Below are 6,162 nucleotides of genomic sequence, written 5' to 3' on the forward strand. Positions count from 1 at the left end.
GACGGTGCTGTTCGTTTATCCACCTCGGAGGGGAAAATATTTACGTGAACAGTATTTAAGTAACTGGAAAAGAGTGATAGGTGATTATTATTCATCCAGGGGCTTTCTGGTCTTCATCATTCCCCTTTGGGTAGGTGTACCTATATATCCTATTCTCTTGAACACTTTGACCAGAGGTGGGAAGGAAGTGGTATATTTATGTTTTTTCTTTGTTTATTTAAGTAGGAAAACCTGGGGATTGAGAAGACGCCCATTCTATTACTCTTTGCTTCAGCATACCTGTAAGATATTTCAGGTGAGGAAAAGCGTAGCATATTGTGTGGATAGGGTATCATTCTAGGGTTACAATTCCACTTATCCCTTGCTTTATATATTTACAGGTTTCCAGTTCCAGCCGCCCAGCTGTTCCCCTCCGGACCTATCTTTTTTCCCCCGCTTGATCTCCTTAATAGTCCGCGAACTTGATAGCCAGACTTGGGATGATCTAGAGGAGGGCCCCCAGCATCAATCCAATCCCGAGGGACAACAACGAAAGACCTGACAGTTAATTTCCATAGGAAATTTTAGACAACCCAAACTGCTGAACGGAATTACCCCAAATTTGGCAAAAAGGGTAGCTCTTGGTTCAGAAAGCGTTCTGTTTGTTAAAAGGTGTAAATCCATTCAGTAGTTCCTGAGAACTTAAAAAAATTAAAAATATCGATACCTGGTGACCATGGTGGATCTGCGAACCCTCCCGATCACGAGCTTGTCTCTGGCAGCCATCTTGTGACACGGTACTGAGTCACAAGAAAAAGGGAAGAAAGGGATTAAAAAAAGAAAAGGGGGCATGCTAGAAACACCCTGCCCCCTAGGCCTGGTCAGGAGGTCCCTGGGACCCTTAGAGCCAAAAAAGCATTTTTTTCAAATATTTTTGGCAGGATTCGTGAATACCGCAGAAAATGTTTTACAAAATGAAGCGCGGACTTCCGCGCTATGTTGTTTTTAAGCCCCCGGGTGGGCCACATCCCGGGGAAATGTATGATTGTGATACTGGATGGCCGTAGGAGGATCTGTTGGCCAAGGAGTTGAAATGATCTGGTTGTTCCCCCCACTTGCTTTCCTCCCCCTAGAGCTGTGTGATTCAGCCTCCATCCCCTCCCCAACTCGCAGGCAGAGAGCCGTTCAAGCGGTGCCTACTTTGAAGTGGCTCTGGAGCGCTGCTGCTGATACCCCGGTGGGTACGGTGGTGGGGGTCTTCTGGGTGAGGGACCGGGATTCTGGACAGAAGGGGCAGGTGCGTCTAGAAATCTTCTTTGGGTGAAGTCTTTGGGCAATCACTACTCGCTGGTCACAGGGGAGGCTTTGGACATGGAGAGTGTGCCTCAGTAAACCCTAGAACTGGTGTTTACAGATCTGGGGACCCCCCGTGGGCACACAGAAGAAAGTGGTTGTGAACATTTCTGACATCACTGACAACCCTCTGCGGTTCTCGCACCCCTCCTTAAGTTCCCAAATCAAGGAGAATAACAAGCCTGGCGCTCTGCTATGCACTGTGTTCGCCTCGGACCAGGACTACAAAGTTTGCATCACATACACCATAGCGGAGCGGCACCTGGACGGCTCCCCGTCTCCTCCTTCACCTAGATCAGCTCCAATATGGGCAACATCAACAACAAAAGCATTCAGATTCTGCAGGTCACTGGGGTCGCAAAGGACGCTGGGAGTCCGAAACTTGGATCCAACATGTCCGTGGACAATTATATCTGGGATCAAAACGACAACCCCCCTGTGGTGATGTACCCCGTGCCCTCCAACGAGCTCACACTTGATCAAAGAATCTGGCCCTCTTTCCCCGTAGTGTTCCTGGTCAGCTAGGTGATGGCGGTGGACGCGGACTCCGGCCACAACGCCTGGCTTTCCTACAGCCTACTGCAGTGTACAGACCCATCTCTGTTCCGGATATCCCTGTACATCAGAGAGCTCTGGGCTGCCAGGGGCTTCCAAGAGAGAGATAACCTAACCCAATGAATCCTCATCCTGGTCAAGGACAACGGGACCCGCCGCTGTCCACCACTGTCACCATTGCTGCTGTCCCTGGAAGACGACATCCGGGAAGAGAGCCACACGTCTTGCGATTTCAAGATCAATCCCAGGGGTAAATCAGATATGACGCTCTACTTAATCATTTCTTTAGTGGCCCTGAGTGTGCTGGCACTGCTGACCTTCATAGCCTTGTCAGCTAAGTGCATCTTGAAGGACAACACTGTGGCCTCTGGCTGCTACCCTGAGAAGCCACAGCCAGCAGACTTCCAGAAGCAAGTAGCCACCCCACCCTTACCCTGAACCCCGATGGCACCTTGACGTTTGTGGATGTCAATGTGAGGCCGAGTGACCCTCATGCTCAGCACTATGGGGCCTATCTGCCCCCCGAATCGGACACAAGTGAGTTCACATTTAAGCGACCCCTGAACTTTCCTGAGCTCGTAGAATTAGTGAATGAAACTGAGTCTTGTGTCTCTGATCTAGATGGGTCAAATGAGTCCTGCCAGGTGAGATGGTAACCTGCCATTGTTGTCTCAAACATAGGATTGTAGCCCTCTGGGTCAACGCGTGCCCCCTGTTCTAGGCCATTGAGTGTCGCTGGATCAACAAAAACTGCACAATGGTATAGTCCGTCAGTGACCAGTGCCAGAAGAAGGTGTCCATTAAAAGATTACCACACACCAGCAATATACACAGACGTCGAGACACACTGGTCAATAGAATGTGCATGTTGTAAATAAACGTAGCGTAGTCCTTGTAGTTACTTTATTCATGTAAGATGGTAAGTTAAGAATAAGATAGGGAAACCCCACCAGGAACAGCCTCCTGCCACTCAGCCCTTCATCCAACTGACCGTCTTACACACTCAACATTCCAACAAGCTCTCACACCAACATTCTAGGCTGAGCAGCAGGAATAAGTACAACAGTGCAGTTGTTGTATTGCACTTTCATTTACACCTGCTCTTTAGCAAAAATATCACTTTAGTAGGTGTGAAGGAGGGTGTTATCGTTTTTTAATTGACAATGTTACTGTTGTAGAAATACTAATATACATGATAGCCTGCTAGCAATTGTTTTTGTTTGTTTATGAGTTATTTTTAAGGTTGTTTTTTAGATCGATTCTTTTTATTTTTTTAAATAGACTTTACCTTTCTGCACTGTTTTGTGGGTCAGATTAAGTAAGATTGCGTGCAGGGACACGGTGTAAGGTGGATGAAGCCGGCTGCTCTCCTGGTTTTCAGGCAGCTCTTTTTGAGAATTTAAATGGTTTAATTTGCTAAAGAGTCCCTTATCCTTTCATTAAAGGACACGTGTTAAGATGGCGCCACCCTTTCCTCGTCGGTGACCTCGAGTCTGCGTGATGATGTCACGGCTCACGTCAGCCATGACGTCAGGCCGTCTGTACCTGCGGCAGGTGCACCTGAGAGCAGTCACTGTCATGCGAGGGCCCGGGCATCAAACCGGTGCTGGCAGAGAGAGGGGGCCCCGGGCCCCATGAGACGCTGTGACTGCTCCTCGCCCCATCTGCACCATCCCGTTACTCCAATCTCTTCTCCTCCCCCATATTTCTCCCCATCACCTCCCTTTTTAGTCCACCTCTCCTCCAACCCTCTCCCCCAATGAACTTTCCATATGCTCCCCTTATCCCTCCTTCCATCCCCTCGTTATTCACCCCGTTTTCTCCACAATCCCACTGCATCTCTCTCCTCCCTCCTACTCCTCCAGTAATGCTGCACTACTCCCTTTCCCCTCCTAGTAACCCCTTCCACTTCCCTCCCCCGGGCCCAGCAGTACCACTTCCTTTCCTCAACTTCCCTTTCTCTCAACCCCCCTCACTCTGCCAGATGCCCGTTCCCTCACAGCCGCCTCTCCTAACTGACAGGACCTCCACACCCACTGCACTTCTTTTACTCCCAAACCTCCCACATTCCCATGACTCCACACAGGCCTCCCCTCTCCTTCTTCCCTACCGCCGTGTTCCGCACCCGTCTCCCCCTAAATTTGTCCTTAACTCCTCTCCCTCTTGCAACACCAACAAGGAAAACTCCCCCCTAACCTCCAACTCACTAACTCCCGATCTCAACCTCCACCTTTCCCCACCTGTGAACACCACACCCTAACTTACCTCCGGTCCCCCCACCTCTCCCTGCCTTCCACCACCAGTTCCACCCCCCCTTGTTTCAATCGAGCCACCCAACCTTTCGTGCTCTGCCTCATTCTCACTGGAAAATACGCTAGGCTCTCTTATCACCTCCATCTCCCAGCTTACAGCTGCCATTTCACTTTTATGCTCTAAGATCTCTACCCCTCCATGCACCTCTACTCATTCCCAACTTCCCACGAGATGCACCTCGCCCCCTCACCCCAATACAGCCAAGCTCAACCTATCGTCTGCAAATTTAGTTAACTCACACAAGCCCTTGAACGCCACCCCTCTTCATCCGGCATACCCTAGCAACCCCACGATCTACACTATTCCGACCATCACCTCTGTCAGAACAAAGCATCCACCTAAACCCTCCCGAGCACCTCCGCATAAGTACAATATCCCGATCACCCTTCAGAGCCCAAGTGCCCCCGTCACCAAAACAGTCTTGACAGAGCTGCGCTGTATGCTTCACAACTGCAGATCTGCAGTAAAACACAAACTTGAAATCTCTGATACCATCACCCTTCACAATATTGACATGCTCTTCCTCACAGAGACCTGGTTCAAAGATACCTCTCACTCTATGTTTGATCTCCTATTACCCACAGGCTATTCTATATTGAGGAATGACAGAACTGACAACAACACGGGGAGAGGTGTTGCAGTCATCTTTAGAAACGCCCTCCAACTTAAGGCTTCTCCTATCAGCTCCTCCCACACCTTTGAATGCCTTTCTCTTGAGCTTCAATTGCAACACCGTTCCCCCCTCAGATTCCATGTCATTTACCGCCCGCCTCGTAGTGGCCCCTCGTTTATGGAAGATCTCACTGACTTCATTAGCGACCAATACTCGCAAAGTGACAATCAGACCTTCGTGGGTGACTTCAATCTCCACTGGGGCGTACCGCAAGACTCCTCTGCGAACTCACTGGCCACCTTCCTCTCTGCAAACGATCTTATTCAACACTGTTCTGAATCAACACACTCTAAGGGTGCAATCCTGGACCTTGTTATTTCTAAAGCAGGCATGCTTTCTACCACTAACCCAATTCTTGTAGATTGGTCTGAACACCTCCTCATCCCATTCTCTCTTCAACTTTCACACTCTATAACTCTTGGCCAACCCAAGAGGGCCATCTCCTGGTTCCGTGACGCCAAAAACATTGATGTTGGTCCCCTCTGTGAATCAGCTTTGTTATCACTTCCAAGGCTAGACCCGAACCTAGCTGTTGACGATCTCACCTCCCAATGCCTCACAGTTCTTGCAGCTGAAATTAATAACGTCGCTCCACTCAAAAGCAAAAGGACAAGGCCCACTCCCTCAGCAACTTGGTTCAACAAATCCCTTTATGAGGAAAGGAAGCAGCTAAGATTCCTGGAGAAACAATGGAGGCAATTCCCCTCCACCGACAATGTGGCCATGCTTCGCTCAGCAAGATCCAAGTACCACAAACACATCTTCCTTGAGAAAGCGGCGCACTTCAAAACCCTCCTTGACTCTGCTTAAAATAGATCCAAAAAACTGTTCGATCTCATCAAGATTCCTAGCTGCTCTCCCTCAACCTCCAAGGTGGAGGATTCTACAAAGAGAGCAGCGGATTTCGCTACTTTCTTCGATGAAAAAGTGAAATCACTTGTGGATCAGGTCGCTCATCCTACCCCTCCAGAGGAGCCCAAATCCTTAGCCATTTGGCAGAGCTTTGACCCCATATCTGAGGATGCCCTTCTCAAGTGCATACGTGAAACAAAGCCCTCCAACCATTCTCTTGACCCTATCCCCAGTGCCATTGCCATTGACTTTTATACCCATTCCCTTTCTATTGGACCACTCTGATCAACCTCTCCCTCTGGCAAGGCTCTCTTCCTGTCTCCGTCAAAACTGGGCAGGTCACCCCTCTGCTTAAATAACCAACTGCTGATACTAATGACCTCAACAACTTCCGCCCCATCACTAACCTTCCCTTTCTTGCGAAGGTCACAGAAAGA

This window comes from Lissotriton vulgaris, unplaced genomic scaffold (genome assembly GCF_964263255.1).
Source record: "Lissotriton vulgaris unplaced genomic scaffold, aLisVul1.2 SCAFFOLD_2997, whole genome shotgun sequence".
NCBI lineage: Eukaryota > Metazoa > Chordata > Amphibia > Caudata > Salamandridae > Lissotriton > Lissotriton vulgaris.